Here is a 19378-nt window from a genome sequence, read left to right as displayed (position 1 = left end):
TATAAATTTCTGATTTTAGATTTCGCTCTTTAGGGCCATGAAAAGGCCTAGCTTCAGGTATTTTTATTTGTCCTGTGTTCTGCAGGAGGTACTAATTAAAATTGCTTATCTCCTAGTTTTTTCACTAAAAATAAGAGTTACTAAGAGTTAACATTACAATTCATAGACGTAATTTAAATTACTAGATATAAGATAAATAATTATACAAGCAACATGCAAAGAAAAGTAGAATGTGGTTTTTGGTAAAAACATAAGAAGGCATGGAAATAGGGCTTTTGTTAAGGAAAAGTAATTCTGCCTAGTTAGAGGGGTTTATTTTATTTTATTTTATTTATTTTGAGATGGAGTCTCGCTCTGTTGCCCAGGCTTGAGTGCAGTGGCATGATCTCAGCTCACCATCAATCTCCACCTGCCGGGTTCAAGTGATTCTCCTACCTCAGCCTCCTAAGTAGCTGGGACTACAGACGTGCACCACCACGCTCAGCTAATTTTTTGCATTTTTAGTAGAGATGGGGTTTCACCATGTTTGCCAAGCTGGTCTCCAACTCCTGACCTTCTGATCCACCCACCTTGGCCTCCCAAAGTGCTGGGATTACAGCACTTGTGAGCCACCACGCCTGGCCAAAATAATATTTTATAACTTTTTTTGTTGGAAACATTGCTGATTCTTTTTGCTTTGTTTTTCAGAGTCAAGAAAACTTTTCTTTTGAACATTTACAGCTTTTCACAATGAAGAGTACTCTTTTAAGCAAAATTTGAAGCATATTTCTTTCTCTCTACCTGATTTCTCCAGAATTCAGAAACTATTTCTGAGATTTTTGTTTGTTTGTTTGTTTGTTTGTTTTTTGAGACGGAGTCTTGCTCTGTCTCCCAGGCTGGAGTGCAGTGGGGCGATCTCAGCTCACTGCAATGTCTGCCTCCTGGGTTCAAGCGATTCTCCTGCCTCAGCCTCCTGAGTAGCTGGAATTACAGGCGCATGCCACCACACCTGGCTAATTTTTGTATTTTTAGTAGAGACAGGGTTTCACCATGTTGGTCAGGCTGGTCTCGATCTCCTGACCTCATGATCTGCCTGCCTCAGCCTCCCAAAGTGCTGGGATTACAGGCATGAGCCACCGCGCCTGGCCTTATTTCTGAGTATTCATGATTTATGGCAATATACTTATTTGCATGAGTTTAATAAAAATCTGTTTTCTTAACAGGACATAATTTTGACACTGATTATTTTACCAAGGCTTTGGCTAGAATGCCATATTTTAAGATATAAGCAAACTGCTTTGAGAACTTGAGATTGATGTTATAGAACTGATAAAAAAAAAAAAAAAAAAAAAACCCTTGGAAAAACTGACCTCATACTTTGTCTACGCATTTCCTTTACAGGGTTCCTGACAGGTAGTAAGTAGGAATATCACTTTCTCACAGACCTAGGAACCACACGTTATTTTGAGACCTTGAGAAGACAGAAATTTACCTCATTCGTAGAAGTATCTGCAGGCACAGATAAATCCTTGGCTGGACTCAAGAAAAACTCTAATCTGAGATTCCTTACGAAGAGCTCTAGCAAAACCAATTCAAAAAGAGCCTAGGGCCAAGCACAGTGGCTCAGGCCTGTAATCCCAAAACTTTGGGAAGCCGAGGCGGATGGATCACCTGAGGTTGGGAGTTCGAGACCAGCCTGACCAACATGGAGTAACCCCATCCTGACTAAAAATACAAAATTAGCTGGGCTTGGTGGCGCATGCCTGTAATCCCAGCTACTCGGGAGGCTGAGGCAGGAGAATCGCTTGAACCCAGGAGGCAGAGGTTACAGTGAGCCGAGAGTGCACCATTGCACTCAGCCTGGGCAACAAGAGTGGAAACTCTGTCTCAAAAAAAAAAAAAGAGCCTATTGGCCAATAATTATTCTTGCTGCACTTTATGCAAATAATCAGACCAAGTATAATAAGACTAAAACTTATTTTGCAAATACATTGGTGCCACTATGATTTTGATTTTGGTAAAATTAGGGGACTGGAGAGAGAAAAATTATTTCAAAAAAAATTATAGTACACCCATTATAAGATTCTAGCCTTGTCCATTGTTTTTCAGTTTTCACTAATTGTCTACAATTTATTCAGACTAGATCCTGAATTCTTTCCTGGCTATAAGTCTCCAAACTAACATTTTCAAAAGAAAAATTTCTCCCATTTTTCTCACTTGGAATCACTAGAAATTAAAACTGTGCTTTTCTTACACCCCTGCAAACTGAAGCTAGAAAACTTAAACTTTGTAGTGTAATAGCAGAAATAGTAGCATTGCAGATAACTGTATTTTCGCGAGCTTACTTTATCCTATGTACAATGTAGACTTACTGAGTGCAAGACAAATGCATAATAGACTTTTTCTCTACTCCCTTCTTTTCACCTATAAAATGTAGATTCACTGAGCACTAATCAGAGCCTCACACACCCCACCTTTGTGCCTGCCTACTGAAGTATGGACTTCTCGGTAGTATATCCTAAATTACCTTTCCAGGATTGCATTCCCTTTGTTTCTATAATCTGGTCTTGGTCCCTCCCTTTTGTTTCTCTTTTTCCCTTTTTTCTTTCTCTCTTCCTCCCTCTATTTTTCTCCATGGGACAAGAGACTTTACAAGCCCCTAAGAATGAGCCTTCCTAGCAACATGGGATCTAATGTTCTAGGAATAATCATTCTAGCAGAAGAGGTTAGACTAAACCCATGAGCAGACCCATTTTCTTCTACCATGCTTTCTCTGAAAGATTTTGAATAACAAGGGAGAAATGTGAAAAGAAAATAGAATCTCAGGACCCCAAACTGCTATGCAAGACAGTTAAGCTTGGAAACTGAGTGATGCAAAATTTGCCTTCCTTTTGTTCCCAAGCATATAACTGTAATTTTACATGCTTACTTTAGCTTACGTAAAATATAGATTTACTGAACATGACGTGAATGCATAACTGACTTCTTCCTCCCCTCCCTTCTTTTCACATGTAAAATGTAGATTCACTAAGGACTAATCACAGCCTCACAAGTATGTAACCACTTGCATCATTGCCTGTCTTTCCTTTTTTTTTCTTTCCTCTCCTGCTTGCCCTTTCTCCTTTAAATATTGAAGGTCCCAAAATCCTCCATGGAAAAAGCACAGATCACAGGTCCTATTGTGGCTTATGTTTCTTTTCCCCCAGCATATTTTCAACCTTGGCAAAATGAACACCAAATTGATTGAGATCTGCCTCAGTCACTTTTTGGTTTACAAAGCTAAATTAACTACATTTGTAAATTAAAAACAAGGGGCCAGGTGCAGTGGCTCATGCCTGTAATCCTAGCACTTTGGGAGGCTGAGGCGGGTGAATCACCCAAGGCCAGCCTTGCCAACATGGCAAAACCCTTTCTTTACTAAAAATACAAAAATTGGCCAGGCATGGTGGCAGGCACCTGTCATCACAGCTACTCGGGAGGCTGAGGCAGGAGGCAGAGGTTGCAGTGAGCTGAGATCACACCACTGCACTCCAGCCTGGACGACAGAGTGAAACTCCGTCTCAAAAAAAAAAAAAAAAAAGAGGCTGGGCACATTGGCTCATGCCTGTAATCCCAGCACTTTGGGAGGTCAAGGCAGGCAGATCACGAGGTCAGGAGTTCAAGACAAGCCTGGCCAACATGGTGAAACCCCATCTGTACTAAAGATACAAAAAATTAGCCGGGCATGGTGGTGTGCACCTGTAATCCCAGCTACTCGGGAGACTGAGGCAGGAGAATCACTTGAACCCAGGAGGCCAAGGTTGCAATGAGCCGAGATCACACCATTGCACTCCAGCCTGGGCAACAGGGTGAGACCCCATCTCAAAAAAAAAAGATAGCAGCTATTTAGAAAAAAAAAAAAAAAAGAGTTTGGAGTCGCAAAGAAGACAAGCACTCAAACAAAAGGATTTCTCAGCAAAGCAAATTTACTTCTGCAGAAGGGTGCTGCTTGCACTTCTGGCTGCTGCGAGAGCACACCGAACAATGGACAGAAGGGGGTTTTATCCCTAACACAATCAGCCCCTGCTACTGTGTCCTGTCCCCATTTGCTGAAGTCAGACTGCACAATCTAAGCTAATCCAGACTGGCTATTTCAAATGGAGCAGGAGTGTGAGTAAGTAGGGCGGGAAAGGCTGTTTCAGCGAGAAGAGAGAGACCATCCTTTACCGTGCAAGACACGTCAGGGCATGGCAAAGGCAGGAAGAGCCCTCTGCAAGTTACAGATTGGGACTGGTGGGAGTTGTTGTTTACAGAGCGGGCAACTAGGAACAAGAGAGTACGAGGAAGTTGGGTTTTAGAAATAGAAAACAAAGAACAAGGAAGTTGAAGAAGCTGAACCTTTGAAGAGGAACTTACTGTATCTAACAGAACAAATGAGGCTTCTGCAAGACAATTGAAATGATACACTCATAACAATCCTTCATGAAAGTAATATATTAGCCACCTGAGTTTCTGCTTTAGGTTATGAACTCCAAAATGGACTGGTCCCCAATAATTTACAGTAGGTAGTCCTAAGCCATAAATAAATAGAATCTGTGAATTTTGGCTTTGTTCATCTGTAAGAACTTAGAAAGTGTTGGGCATTGTGTCAGTTCAAGTCTATTGGATGAACTGTGAATCTCATAATCATGGAAATGTAGGAATAAAGATAAATATACATAAACCAGGCCAGGCTAGTGGCTGACTCCTGTAATCCCAGCACTTTGGGAAGCCAAGGTAGAAGGATCACCTGAGGTTGGGACCAGCCTAACCAACATGGAGAAACCCCATCTCTACCAAAAATACAAAATTAGCCAGGCATGGTGGCACATGCCTGTAATCCCAGCTACTCAGGAAGCTGAGGCTGGAGAATCGCTTGAACCCTGGAGGTGGAGGTTGTGTTGAGCCAAGATTGTGCCATTGCACTCTAGCCTGGGCAACAAGAGTGGAAACTCTGTCTCACAAAAAAAAAAAAAAAAAAAGTAAACCACAGATTACCTAATGCTAAGGTTTTGTTACAGGAAAGGAGTCTCGATTCAGACCCCAAGAGAGGGCTCTTGGATCTTGCACAAGAAAGAATTCAGGGCAAGTTCATAGAGTAAAGTGAACCAAGTTTATTAGAAAAGTAAAATAACAAAAGAATGGCTACTCCATCGACAGAGCAGCCCTCAGGGCTGCTGGTTGCCCATCTTTATGGTTATTTCTTGATGATATGCTAAACAAGGGGTGGGTTATTTATGCCTTCCCTTTTTAGACCATATACGGTAACTTCCTGCCATTGCCACAGCATTTGTAAACTGTCATGGTGCTGGTGGGAGTGTAGCAGTGAGGACGACCAGAGGTCACTCTCGTCACCATCTTGCTTTTGGTGGGTTTTGGGTAACTTCTTTACTGCAACCCATTTTATCAGCAAGGTCTTTATGACCTGTATCTTGTGCTGACCTTCTGTCTCATCCTGTGACTTAGAATGCCTTAACCATCTGGGAATGCGGCCCAGTAGGGTTCAGCCTTATTTTACCCAGCTCCTATTCAAGATGGAGTTGCTCTGGTTCACATGCCTCTGACAGTTTGAATGACCCCCCAAAACTCATGTTGACATTTAATTGCTATTCTGATAGTATTAAGAGGGGAGACCTTTAAGAGTTGATTAGGTTGAATAGATTAGTGTCATCATTGTGGGAGTGGGCTCCTGATAAAAAGTATGTTTGGCCCCTTTGCCCTACCTCTTTCACCATGGGATGACACTACAGGAAGGCCCCCACAAGATGCTAATACCACGCTCTTGGACTTCCCAGCCTCCAGAACTGTAAGAAATACATATTTTAATAAATTGTCCAGTCTGTGGTATTGTGTTATAGCAGCAGAAAATGAAACCTAATTTTTTATGTTATCATGTTTATTTATTTATGTTTGTTGTTCTTGAGTCATAATAGAGTCTTACTCAGATGTGCATTCATGCCTGGCCTCTGCAGGAGGGGCCTGTCTTCAGCCAGGGGCAAGCAGAACATTATAGTCAGCATCATCCACAAGGTCAAGAGGCCACAGAGCCCCCTGAGGGCAGTATACTGGCCCCTTCGACACTGTATCCTACCCAGCAGGTTAGTAGGACTGCATGACTGACAGGAATCATTGTAGCCTTCATAGGAAAGTTTTATGGAGACGGGGCTAAGGGATATTGAAGTCCAGCCATTAAATTAATGTGGGAGCTTGCTGTCAGAGACCCTGCTGGGCACTTTTTGTTCCTGTCACAGATGACCTTCACAACAACCTTTCAAGAGAGCTCTTTTCATTTCACTTTTCTTGCATATGGATGTCCAGTTTTTCCAGGGCCATTTATTGAAAAGACAGTCTTTTCTCCACTGTATTATCTTTGCTCCTTTGTCTGTATTTACGTGGGTCTATTTCTTGGTTCTCTATTCTGTTTCATTGATCTATTTGTCTATTCTTTTGCCAATACCACACTGTCTTTTTTAAATTAAATTATTTTGGTTGACAAATAAAAGTTATATTTGGGTGTACAGCATCATGCTTTCATACACACATACATTGTAAAATGGCTAAAGCAAGCCATTAACGTATACATTACCTCACATACCTTTTGTGGTGGTAATGCTTCAAATAATTTCTCTTATAATTTTGAAATATACAGTATGTGGTTACTAAGTTTAATCACCATAAAGTACAATAGATCTCTTAAACTTATTCTTCCTATCCAATTGAAATTTTGTGTTGGTCGGGCATGGTGGCTCATGCCTATAGCCCAAGTACTCTGGGAGGCAGAGGCGGGTGGATCACTTGAGGTCAGGAGTTCGAGACCAGACTGGTCAACATGGTGACACTAAAAATACAAAAATTAGCTGGGTGTGGTGTCACATGCATATAGTCCCAGCTACTTGGGAGGTTGAGGCACAAGAATCACTTGAATCCGATTGATTCAGAGACTGCAATGAGCCAAGATCACGCCACTGCACTCCAGACTGGGTGACAGAGAGAGACTCTGTATTTTTTTTTTTTTTGGTAGAGTCTGTCTCTGTTGCCCAGGCTGGAGTTCAGTGGTACAATCTCAGCTCACTGCAACTTCCACCTCCCGGGTTCAAGAAATTCTCCTGTCTCAGCCTCCCGAGTAACTGGGACTACAGGCACATGCCACGACACCCGGCTAATTTCTTTTGTATTTTAGTAGAGACAGGGTTTCACCATGTTGCCCAGACTGGTCTCTAACTCCTGAGCTCAGGCAATTTGCCTGCCTCGCCCTCCCAAAGTGCTAGGATTACAGGCTTGAGCCACTGCGTCCAGCCGAGACTCTGTCTTTAAAAAAAAAAAAAAAAAAAAAAAGAAAGAAAAGAAATTTTGTGTCATTTGCTTACCCCTCCCCAATCCTCCCACCTCCCAGCCTCTGACAACTACCGGTTTACTCTCCATGTGTATGAGTTTGGCTTTTTTTACATTCCACATATACGTGAGATCATGTTTGTCTTTTTGCGCCTGGCTTATTTCAGTTAACATAATGTCTTCTAGGTTCATTCATGTTGTTGACTGAATAGTGTCCCATTGTGTATATATACCACATTTTATTTATACCTTCATCCATTAATGGATACTTAGGTTGATTCCATATCTTGGCTCTTGAGAATAACACTGCAGCCAGGTGTGATGGCTCGCACATGGAATCCAGCTACTCAGGAGGCTGAGAGGCAAGATGATCACTTAAGACCAGGATTTTGAGATCAAGCTGGGCAATGCAGTGACACCCTCCCTCTAAAGAAAGAAGAAAGAATAATGCTGCAATGAACATGGAAGTGCAGACATCTCTTTGACACACAGATTTTATATCCTTTGAATACATATTCAGTGGTAGGATTGCTGGATCATATGGTAGTTCTATATTTTAATTTTTTGAGGGACCTTCATACTCCTTCCAGCAATGACTATACCAATTATCTGTCTGGATTACTGCAGCTTTATAGAAAGTCTTGAAGTCAGGTGTGGCAGTACTTTGACTTTGTTTTCCTCCTGTATTGTGCTGGCTAGGCCTTTTGCCTCTCCATATAAACCTTTTTTGTTTGTTTGTTTTTTGTTTTTTGAGACAGAGTTTCGCTCCTGTTGCCCAGGCTGGAGTGCAATCTCAGCTCACTGCAACCTCCACCTCCTGGGTTCAAGCGATTCTCCTGCCTCAGCCTCCCAAGTAGCTGGGATTACAGGAACCCGCCACCACACCCAGCTAATTTTTGTATTTTTAGTAGAGACGGGGTTTCACCATGTTGACCAAGCTAGTCTTGAACTCCTGACCTCAGGTCATCTGTCCACCTCAGCCTCCCAAAGTGCTGGGATTACAGGCATGAGCCACCCTGCCCGGCCTCTCCATATAAATTTTTAAATCAGCTTGTGAGTACACACAAAATAATGTCCTGGGGTTTTGACTGGGATTGCATTGATTCTATAGATCAGGTGGGGAAGAAATGACATATTAACAATATTGAGTCTTCCTCCTCTTGAATCTAGTGTATCTCTCCATTTGTTTATTTGTTTATTTATTTATTTTTAATTTTACTTTATTTTATTTATCTATTTATTTATTTTTGAGACAGAGTCTCCCTCTGTCACCCTGGCTAGAGTGCAGTGGCGCGATCTTGGCTCACTGCAACCTCCGTCTCCTGGGTTCAAGTGATCGTTCTGCCTCAGCCTCCTGAGTAGCTAGGATTACAGGCATGTGCCACCATGCCCAGCTAATTTTTGTATTTTTAGTAGAGACAGGGTTTCACCATGTTGGCCAGGCTGGTCTCAAACTCCTGACCTCAGGTGATCCACCCCCCTCAGCCTCCAAAAGTGCTGGGATTACAGGCCTGAGCCACCACGCCTGGCCTGTCTCTCCATTTATTTAGTTTTTTTTTATTTCTTTCATCGAAGTTTCACTGTTTTGTTCATATAGATCTTGTACATAATTGGTTAGATTTGTACCCAAGTATTTCACTTTTGAGGGGTGCTAATGTACATTGTGTTGTGTTTTAAATTTCAAATTCTATGGATTCATTGCTGGCTGGTGCATAGGACAGTGATTGGCTTTTACATACTGATTTTCTTTTCTTTTCTTTTTTTTGAGACAGTTTCGCTCTTGTTGCCCAGGCTGGAGTGCAATGGCACAATCTCAGCTCACTGCAACCTCTGCCTCCCAGGTTCAAGCAATTCTCCTACCTCAGCCTCCTGAGTAGCTGGGATTACAGGCATGTAAATTGCAAAATACTGCCACCATGCCCAGCTAATTTTTCGTATTTTTAGTAGTGATGAGGTTATTCCATGTTGGTCAGGCTGGTCTCAAACTCCTGACCTCGGGTGATCCACCTGCCTCAGCCTCCCAAAGTGCTGGGATTACAGGCATGCACCACCACACCTAGCTTACATATTAATTTTCTATCCTACAATCTTGCTATAATTGCTTGTTAGTTCCAGATTTTTGGTGGATTTTTTTTAATTTTCTACATAGAAAATTATGTCATCTATGAACGAAGACAGTTTTATTTCTTCTTTCCCATTATGTGTACCTTTTATTTTATTTTCTTGTCTTATTGCATTAGCTAGGACTTCTAGTATGATATTGGAAAGCAGTGGTGAAAAGGTCATCACTGCCTTGTCCTGACCTTAGTTTCTGCATCTATTGATGTGATCATGTGATTTTTCCTCTCTAGCCTGTTGATGTAATGGATGACATTAATTGAGTTTCAAATGCTGACCTGACTTTGCATACCTAGGGTGTATGGTTGTTTTTATATATTGTGGATCTTGTTTGCTCATATGTTGTTGAGAATTTTTCATGTTCTTGAAAGATATGGGTCTGTGGTTTTCTTTTCATGTAAAGCCTTTGGGAATTAGGGTAATGCTGGCCTCATGAAATGAGTTAGAAAATATTTCCTCTGTGGCTGGGTGCAGTGGCTCATGCCTGCAATCCCAGCACTTTGGGAGGCCCTGGCAGGTGGATCACAAGGTCAAGAGATCAAGACCATTCTGGCTAACACGGTGAAACCCCGTCTCTACTAAAAATACAAAATTTAGCTGGGCATGGTGGCAGGCACCTGTAGTCCCAGCTACTTGGGAGGCTGAGGCAGAAGAATGGCATGAACCCGGGAGGTACAGCTTGCAGTGAGCCGAGACAGCACCACTGCACTTCAGCCTGGGCGACAAGAGTGAAACTTTGTCTCAAAAAAAAAAAAGGAAAAAGAAAATATTTCCTCTGTGTCTATCTTCTAGAAAATTGATATGTTTTTCCTTAAATGTTCGGTAGAATTCATTAGTGAAACCATATAGGCCAATGCTTTCTGTTTTGAAACGTTATTAATTTATTGATTCAATTTATCTTAAATATGTCTATTTCATCTCATTTTTAAAATCAATTAATTTTAGATTAATATGAGATTTAGAGAAAAGTTACAACGCTAGAACATAGAGTTTTCAAATACTCCAGCTTCTCTTAATGTTAACATCTAACAAAACCATGTCAAGACTGACAAACTAAGAACTTAACAGTGGTATAATACTATTAGTTAAACCATAGACTTTATTTGAATTTTACCAGCTTTTCCACTAATGTCCTTTTTCTGTTCAAGGATCCAATCCAGGGCACAATAATGCATTTAGTTTTTAGGCCTCTTTAGTCTCTTCTGATCTGTGAGTTTCTCAGTCTTTACCTATTTTCATGACTTGAAAGTTTTGAAGAATACTGGACAGATAATTTGTAGACTGTCACTCACTTTGGGTTTGTCTGATGCTTCCTCATGATTAGATTGGGGTTATGGATTTAAGGGAAGAATACCATAGAGGAGGAGTGTCCTCATCACATCATGTCTGGAGGGCAAGATGTTAACATGACTCTGATTGCTTAGTTAAAGTGGCATCTGCCACATTTCTCTATTGTAAGGTTACTATTTTTCCCTTTTCATACTCCAGTCTTTGGAAGCAAGTTGGCAAGTCCAATCCACATTCAAGCTGAGAGAAATAAAGCTCCACCTCCTGGAAGGGGGATTCTCTTAATATATTTTTTAGAATTCTTCTGTAAGGAAGATTTGTCCCTTCTTCCCTATTTATTTACCAATCATTTATAGGTTTTATTATGGAATGGATATTTATTTTATATTTTGGGTTATAATCCAATACTATTGTTACTTTGTTGCTCAAATTATTTCAGCTTTGTCCATAGGGAGCTCTTTCAGGTTGGCTCCTGTGTCTCTTTGACCTGCCCTCATTTTTTGGTGGTGTGGGTTGTGGGGTGGGTGGAGGCTTCTTCTTTCCTAGCATTTCTTTTTTTTTTTTTTTTTTTTGAGATGGAGTCTCACTCTGTTGCCCAGGCTGGAGTGCAGTGGAGTGATCTCGGCTCACTGCAACCTCCGCATCCCAGGTTCAAGCTATTCTCCTGCCTCAGCCTCCCGAGTAGCTGAGATTACAGGTGCCCATCACTACGCCCGGCTAATTTTTTGTATTTTTAGTACAGATGGGGTTTCACCATGTTGGCCAGGGTGGTCTCGAACTCCTGACCTTGTGATTTGCCTGCCTCAGCCCCCCAAAGTGCTGGGATTACAGGCGTGAGCCACCGTGCCCAGTTCTTTTGTAGCATTTCAAGATGTTCTAGGCTCATCTTGTATTTTTCCTACTTCACCCCTAGAATCAGCTATTTTTCTAAGGAGCCCTGATTCCTTCTATTGGAGAATGATGTATCATAACCAAAATCTGGGCATTGGGTGCTCATTTCACTTTCCTAAGGAGGACATAGAGGTTCTGTTGATGACAGCTGTGATACCTCTGTCTTTGTCTTCTTCATTTAAAAGAATATAAACAAGAGACACACAGCAAAGGAGATGCAGTACAGAGCAATTTATTGCAAAGGAAAAATGATATTTTGAAAGTTAAGTGCAGAATAAATAGTATACCCTGAGAGAGAGGATTCAGGGTGGGCTGCTCCTAAGGATGAGACAGCATTGATTATTGCTGCAGAAACTCCCTTTATGGGGGTCTTACATGATTATTCATAAGGAGGTGGGAAGAGGTGTTACTAGTAAGCATGTTCTGGGTGGTCGTCTGGGTGGGTGGTCCTCTGGATGCACATGTGCAGTAGCTATACATGCTTGTTCGTGCATTTCATGTCTCATAAGCATCTTAAATCTCCACCCAGGGGTGTGTTTCTTACTATTGTAATGAGCTAAGGGTCAGTTTGACGATAGGTAAAATCAAAATGCGCATGCTCTCTACAGGGTAAATTCCCTACTGGAGATAGCTGTGCTTGAATGAGCTGGTCTACAATGTGAATGCTGGAGCTTATTGTGTTGACTGTATGGTTATCACTGTTGCTGCATCCCAAGGACATAGTTACCTCCTTGACTCCCTATCCTGCCTCAATTCCTCCCTAAAAGATCTTAGGACCCATAATCATATGGGAGGATGAGGCTAGGTCATTTCTTCCAGAGCTGCTTCCTGCTGAGTGCAGCATTGTCCTTGCCTAACCTGGGCCCTGAAGTCTTTTGCTGCCTAGTCTAACAGTGTGTAAGCCATGACTTTCAGGGGACTAGTGGGCAAGATGTGAGATAGCTCATTAGCAGCCAAAGGTTGGAAGCCTTGCAAAACCATCACATGAACCGGGATTTGCTACAGGTGACAGAGCAAGAAATCAGCTTTTTTTTTTTTTTTTTTTTTTTTTTTTTGAGACAGTCTGGCTCTGACACCCAGGCTGGAGTGCAATGGCGTGATCTCAGCTCTCAGCTCACTGCAACCTCTGCCTCCCAGGTTCAAGCAATTCTCCTGCCTCAGCCTCCCAAGTAGCTGGGATTACAGACGCCTGCCCCTGCGCCCGGCTAATTTTTTGTATTTTTAGTAGACACAGGGTTTTGACATGTTGGCCAGGCTGGGAAATCAGCATTTTAAACAAAGTTGGACCAAAAGTTAGAGCTAAACATATGGTAGTGACTGGCATTGTTGAAGGGAGCAAGGCAGAAAACAGCCATTGCTTCCAAGTTCCCATGGACGCTCCTAAATATTCAATTTTGTCTGCTGAGTAATGATTTTCTTTTTCCAAGAAGATGCTATTAATATATATTTGTAATTTGATAGATGCAAAAACAACATTCTTCTTTTAGATACAGACATGTTCCTCGTTGTCCGGCTGTGAGAAGGTCTAAGGCTCTTCGGTTTTGTAGGACTGCCAGGAAGTCCAGCTGTTGCTGAAGTCTGGTGAGGCTCTGTGCTGTTTGTCAGAGGGCCACTGTGGTCTCCTGAGACAGTTTATGCTGGGTTCCCAAGGCTCTGTCTCTGTGGCTGGCTCTGCTAGTCCTGATAGAGAGGATAGCACTAACCCCAAGGGAACAAGAAATCCTGCTCATCGGTGGATCTTGTGATGTTGGTCCATGGGGAAAGGGAGACATTTGTTAGCCAATGAAAAAGGTAGATAAGGGGAAATGTAAACAATGGGACATTGTCCCTTCCATTGTGGAGGGACTTGTAGTTGTGCTGAAGATCCACAAATACAAATTCTTTTTTTTTTCTTTTTTTTTTTTTGAGACAGAGTCTCACTCTGTCACCAGGCTGGAGTTCTGTGGTGCGATCTCAGTTCACTGCAACCTCTGACTCCCTGGTTCAAGCGATTCTCCTGCCTCAGCCTCCCAAGTAGCTGGGACTACAGGCACATGCCATCATGTCCAGCTAATTTTTGTATTTTTAGTAGAGACAGGGTTTCACCATGTTGGCCAGGATTGTCTCAATCTCCTGACCTCGTGATCCACCCGCCTCAGCCTCCCAAAGTGCTGGGATTACAGGCGTGAGTCACTGCGCCTGTCCAACACAAACAAATTCTGTGTGATGGTGAAATTTGTGCTGCAAAAGCATTTTGCATTGAGGTGGTAAAAGTAATGGAAATTCGGTGATCACTGGACTAATTAGAGGATGGTAGAGTTGAGTGGTGTTAGTAAGCTTTTTGAAATAAGGTTCCCCTTTTAGGGTTCTATCATGAGGTGTATAAATGATTCTGTGAGAAAGGTTTAGATATACTGACTCTCTTGTGGAGTTTTTCTATAAAAGGAGTGAAACTGGCATGGTTGCTGTAAAGGCAGAAGGGGAATTGCTCTGGGTAAAAAGCAAGGTAAGAAAGCAATTTTCCCCTTGGCAGAGTGAATCTATTATTCATAGATAAAAATGGAAGTTTGAACTGGCAGTGGCCAGGTCCAAGGAACTCTCTTTGTATTGTTTGTGTAGCCAGATATTCCCACATTATGGTCCAAAGTTTGTTCCAGGAGGTGTGTAGGAATGTTAGCCCATTCTTTCTGAGACAAGGTTTTGCGTATTTTTAACTTTTGGTAGTCATGCAAAGCCAGCAAGACTGAGTTAATTTTTATAAGCTATTGGTATGGTTTATTATTTCTTTAGCAGATAAGGTCGTTTTACTAGGAGCGCCTAAAATGCAGTAAGTAAATAAGAAAAAAATAAAAACATCACATCTCACTGTGAGTTGTTTTCTTGAATAGAAGCTTATGCTGAGGCAACATTAATTGCCTGATGCTTTGCATGTTGGCTGTTTTTGGACAGGAGTCTTAGATCCTCCAGTGCTTCACAGGAATAGCTTGGAGTCTTTGTTTCAAGTTTCTGTGATGACTTAAAAGGAATCATTTTTTATTTTTGATAAACACACCAAAGGCCTACACGCCTAAGTTTTACTGCAGCAGAAGTTGGTCAGCTGCATGGTAGAGTGAGAATCCTGATCTGGAGTTTGCTATTAACACCAATGACAGTGTCGTGTTTGGTAGACAGAGGCCCAGGGCAGAAAGTGAGAAGTGACAGGCCAGCCTCTGTCTTTAAAAGGATATTGATATTTTTGCCTGTCATGTCCAGGGTCACCCGAGGCTCCATTGCTGTGACTGGGACTGATTGCCACATAGGAGCTGTTGTTTACCTTTCATCTCTTTAGTCTTTAGCCAGGGACAATAAGGAATTAGGAGTCTCTCCTCCCTTCAGAGTTGGAGACAGTCCTTCTTCCATTGCCCTTCTTTGCCATATTGATGACAGGCTCCAGAGGGTTTGCAAGCCTGAAGGCCTTTGTTACTTATTTAGCTCCAGTGTCCAGGCTTTTTATAAATGCAGCAATAGCCCTTGGGTTCCACTCAGGATGACCTGGAGGTGGGAGTTTTCACATAGTGAGTGAAGGCCAACAATTGGGCCTGTCTTTTGTCTCTCTTTTCTTACCTTTGATCTCTATGTGCCTTTTCCACTCTGTCTTGGTAATTAAAGACACCAAAAGTTATGTTTAGCAGTTCATTTATTGGGACTTGGAGATTTATGACTAGTTTTGTGACTTTTTCCTGATATCTGGGACAGGCTGATTCATGAAGTAGGTCTCTAAGAGGATTTGGTTGTTTCTCTATGTGTTACCTGAGAGAGGGAGATACAGACAGAGAGTGAGAGTAGGTTGCTTTTTGTTTTCGGGGGGGCAATAGGATACGCTGCTGAGTTGTTCCAGCAGGACTGGGCTCTTCAGGGAGTGTTTGGTGAACAGGCTGATAGGGACTGGGTGCAGAAGACTATGTGTCAAGTGAGGAAGGACTACTAGGAGTAGAAGCTTAAGAGGTTTGAAGGGTAACCCTGGACTAGATTGTAAGGGAGGAAAGTTGTTGGTAGAAGGTATTTTTCTTTTTTCTTTTTTTTTTTTTTTTGAGACAGAGTCTCACTCATCACCCAGGCAGGAGTGCAGTGGTGTGATCTCAGCTCACTGCAACCTCCGCCTCCTGGACTCAAGTGATTCTCCTTCCTCAGCCTCCTACGTAGCTGGGATTACAGGCCTGCGCCACCAAACCCGACTAATTTTTGTATTTTTAGTAGAGACAGGATTTCACCATGTGGGCCAGGCTGGTCTCAAACTCCTAACCTCAAGTGATCCACCCACCTTGGCCTCCCAAAGGGCCACTGCTGCACCCAGCTGGTATATTTCTTATTATAGAGTCATTAATTATGTTAGATTTCCTTAAGTTCTTTTTTTTTTTTTTTTTTGAGACAGAGTCTCGCTCTGTCACCCAGGCTGGAGTGCAGTGGTGCAATCTCGGCTCACTGCAACCTCCGCCTCCCAGGTTCAAGTGATTATTTTGCCTCAGCCTCCTGAGTAGCTGGGATTACAGGTACAAGCCACCATGCCCAGCTAATTTTTGTATTTTTAGTAGAGATGGGGTTTCACCATGTTGGTCAGGCTGGTCTCAAACTCCTGACCTCATGATCCACCTGCTTCGGCCTCCCAAAGTGCTGGGATTGCAGGCGTGAGCCATTGCGCCCAGCCTCCCGAATTCTTTTGAATGACATGAGCATAATATATTTGGTATCAGTCTCTAAGGGACTGGTCTTTGTATAGAGCTGTCTGGTTAGTACGGGGAATAACGTCAGGGTCCCCTGCGCCCTTGGGGAATCCCTGATCATCCTCCTTTCTTTTTTTTTTTGAGATGGAGTCTCTCTCTGTCGCCCAGGCTAGAGTGCAGTGGCTGGATCTTGTCTCACTGCAACCTGTGCCTCCCAGGTTCAAGTGATTCTCCTGACTCAGCCTCCTGAGTAGCTGGGACTACAGGCGCGTGCCACCAAGCCCAGCTAATTTTTGTATTTTTAGTAGAGACGGGGTTTCACCATATTGGCCAGGCTGGTCTCAAACTCCTGACCTCATGATCCGCCCGCCTTGGCCTCCCAAAGTGCTGGGATTACAGGCATGAGCCACTGCACCCAACCTTCCTTTCTTTTTATTTAAAAACAACAACAACAAACTCTAATTGTAAAACAGTATTGTTTGGGACCATGCAGTGTTGAAAAGACTTAATCATGGAAATTTATTTATCTTTTTTTTCAGGTTAGTAATGGCCAACCTTTAATGTGCCCTTAATGTTTTAATTTTGGCCTTAAAATAACAGCTTAGGACATATAAGTAGCTATGTTCATTAGGCTTTCTAGGTCTCATAAGGGGAATTTGGTAGAAAATATATTTCACCCAGCAATTAAAGTTTTCTTCCAGGGCTGGGCACTGTGGCTCACACCTGTAATCACAGCACTTTGGGAGGCTGAGGCAGGCAGATTGCCTGAGGTCAGGAGTTCCAGACCAGTCTGGCCAATATGGTGAAACCCCATCGTTACTAAAAATACAAAAAAATTAGCCAGGCGTGGTGGCACACACCTGTAATCCCAGCTACTCGGGAGGCTGAGGCAGGGGAATTGCTCGAACCAGGGAAGTGGAGGTTGCAGTGAGCCGAGATCGGGCCACTGCACTCCAGCCTGGGTGACAGAGTGAGATTTCGTCTCAGAAAAAAAAAAAAAAGTTTTCTTCCGGGTGAAGACAAAACTCTCTTTGCTCTCACCAAAGGCAGAGGAGCCCTGACAACACAGCAGAAAGAAAGAACCTTTAGGACAATTTTTATCAGTCTTACGGGTTAGAGATTAAAAGAAAGCAAATGAAAATCTATGAATACAGATGGATCAAAAAGGACAATAAATTTTCATGGAAGGACAGAATTTAAAGGGGGTGAAATGCAAAGAAGTGCAAACATAACAAGATGATTGTTACTGGTAAGAAAAATGAAGATCTCCAGACATTGCAAATGAGGATTCCCAGACAGTGCACAGCCTGGACTGAAGGCCTGCCAACTTCACAAGCCTCCTGTCAGGGAGGGCCACAGTGAACTAGATCTACTTGGTGTGGACTTTGAAGTCCTCACCTCTGCTTGTCACCTATCAGGCTATCAGGATGAACTGATAAATCAGCCAAAGGGAGCAAAGTCACAGTGGGTGAGAATTATTATGGAGAATTTTTTTTTTTTTTTTTTTTTTCAGACGGAGTCTTGCTCTGTCCCCCAGGCTGGAGTGCAGTGGCGCCATCTCGGCTCACTGCAAGCTCCGCCTTCCGGGTTCACGCCATTCTCCTGCCTCAGCCTCTCTGAGTAGCTGCGACTACAGGCGCCTGCCAACACGCCCGGCTAATTTTTTTTTTTTGTATTTTTAGTAGAGACGGGGTTTCACCGTGTTAGCCAGGATGGTCTCGATCTCCTGACCTCGTGATCCGCCCGCCTCGGCCTCCCAAAGTGCTGGGATTACAGGCTTGAGCCACCACGCCCGGCCTATTATGGAGATTTGTAAGTGGAAGAATGAGAGGAAAGGGAGAGACTCAGTGATGGAAAAGAAAACCTTAAGCCTTAAAGTGGTGAGGATTGTATCGATAGTTTTATTCTTTGGCCATTGTTCATTATCTTTTATTTATTAAAAAAAATTTTTTTTTTGAGACGGAGTTTTGCTCTTGTTGCCCAGGCTGGAGTGCAATGGCATAATCTCGGCTTACTGCAACCTCCACCTCCTGGTTCAAGCAATTCTCCTGCCTCAGCCTCCCGAGTAGCTGGGATTAGAGGAATGTGCCGCCATGCCCGGCGAATTTTGTATTTTTAGTAGAGATGGGGTTTCTCCATGTTGGTCAGGCTGGTCTCAAAATCCCAACCTCAGGTGATCTGCCCAGCTCAGCCTCCCAAAGTGCTGAGGTTACAGGTGTAAGCCACCACGCCCGCCTATTATCTTTTAATTTATACAGTTTCAAAATATTCCAATGTTTAGTACATACCCTAGAGGTGTTTCAGTGAGAGTAGAGGAGGTGGCTGTCTAGGTAACAAGAGAATCCTGCAACCACAGAAACTTGTACCGAAATCCAGGAGGTCATAGGCATCCCCGTGAGGTAAGCTGGATGACGCAGTCCAGGGTGTTCCCTTGAATCCCCATGAAACTGAGGACCTAGGAGATCACGGGCATTTGCCGTGCACCATTCTGGGTCTCAGTGGTGCCGGACGTCTCCAAGCTGAACTGAAGTGATCCCTGCTGCCAGCCAGGGGGCCTGGATGTCTCGCCAACAAGCCCTTCCTTATTTCACTGATCTGCCATTTTTAATGTCCAGTCATCATGCTTGGAATGCCTGGTTATAGTCCCCATGACTACACATCCATGTGGCCACACATCCTGCACTCTACATGGATGGCCTCTTGGAACGTCTCCCAAAGGAGTCTCAGAACACACAGAGCCTAGAGGGATGGGGACTGTTGGCAAAAGTAGATCTAATGTGTCCCTCAAGGTGAACAAAAATCTTTGAAGAGATTACTTGATTAACAAACAAGTGCAGGGCGCGGTGGCTCATGTCTGTAATCCCAGCACTTTGGGAGGCCAAGGCGGGCTGATCATGAGGTCAGGAGTTCGAGACCAGCCGAGCCAGTATGGTGAGACCCCATTTCTATTAAAAATACAAAAATTAGCCGGGCGTGATGGTGCACGCCTGTAATCCCAGCTACTTGGGAGGCTGAGGCAGGAGAATCGCTTGAGCCCAGGAGGTGGAGGTTGCAGTGAGCCGAGATCGAGCCAC

This window comes from Hylobates moloch, unplaced genomic scaffold (assembly GCF_009828535.3).
Source record: "Hylobates moloch isolate HMO894 unplaced genomic scaffold, HMol_V3 SCAFFOLD_20, whole genome shotgun sequence".
Taxonomy (NCBI): Eukaryota; Metazoa; Chordata; class Mammalia; order Primates; family Hylobatidae; genus Hylobates; species Hylobates moloch.
This window is presented reverse-complemented; position numbering follows the sequence as displayed.